The 1,070-nt window shown below is 35.4% G+C and overlaps 1 pseudogene; it reads right to left on the bottom strand.

The window, feature by feature from the left end:
• Positions 1-822, bottom strand: part of LOC118733326 — a 6,393-nt pseudogene extending 5,571 nt beyond the window's left edge.
• Between the last annotated feature and the right edge of the window lie 248 nt (positions 823-1,070).

Genomic DNA, 1,070 nt, shown 5'->3' with positions numbered 1-1,070 from the left:
ACAAGGCGAACTTAGCACTGTGCGTAGGCAACTGGCTGAGTCAGTGGTGATCGTAGGTTCGAATCCTACTGAAAGAAGTCTCATGAGGAAATGTGGTGATTTCCGAAATAGCTATCACTTCTACCATTTTTTCAAATTATTGTTGCTTTTCCACAATAAGTTTTCACTAAAAACGGCCTCAAGCTCATAAGAATTGTTGAATATAATTGTTATAAGGCCATAAAATAACAAACAAACAAATAACTTAAGGACGAGCACACCTAAAAGTTAAAAACATTCTAATAATAGAAATATTAACAAAACCAACAACCACATGATCAAGTGAATTGCAGCGGAACAGCTGCGCTTGATTGTAGTTGGCTTAGCAAAGTGAAATAGTGGAAATAAGCAACAAGAATTAACAAGGCAAACTTAGCACAGTGCGTAGGCAACTGGCTGAGTCAGTGGTGATCATCGGTTCGAATCCTACTGAAAGAAGTCTGATGAGGAAATGTGGTAATTTCCGAAATAGCTATCACTTCTACCATTTTTTCAAATTATTGTTGCTTTGCCACAATAAATTTTCATTAAAAAACGGCCTCGAGCTCAATAAAAATTGTTGAATATCAAAAAATATATATAGTATATATTTTAGTAATGGCGAGAACAGCTAGTTTTAGGCTGTCAGCGGCTTCTTGTATGGCTGCCAGTTCGGCGTGAAAGATATTACAGTGGTCAGGTAGTCGGAATTATTGTTGCATTCCCAATTGTTCCGAGAATACGACTAGTCTTACCCTGTTTTCTAGTTTGGAGCCATCCGTGCAAAATCTTATCAGAGACCATAACGATTATAAGAAATAAAATTAAATATTGCTCCATAATTATTACTGAACAATGGAAAAGTTGTTTTCGTCTCGCGGGACGATTATTTCAAGACGAATATTATTTACGTCTTCTCATAATAATTATATGGGATTTTTATTTTTATCGTCTCTCGGGACGTTTATTTCAAGACGAATATTATTTACGTCTTCTTATAATAATTATATGGGCTTTTTATTTTTTTCCCGTCTCTCGGGACGTTTATTTCA

The sequence above is a fragment of the Rhagoletis pomonella genome, unplaced genomic scaffold, assembly GCF_013731165.1.
Source record: "Rhagoletis pomonella isolate Grant_MI unplaced genomic scaffold, Rhpom_1.0 Rhpom_scaffold_00001, whole genome shotgun sequence".
Lineage (NCBI taxonomy): Eukaryota > Metazoa > Arthropoda > Insecta > Diptera > Tephritidae > Rhagoletis > Rhagoletis pomonella.
The sequence above is the reverse complement of the archived record's forward strand: the minus strand, read 5'-3'. Positions and strand labels throughout refer to the sequence as shown.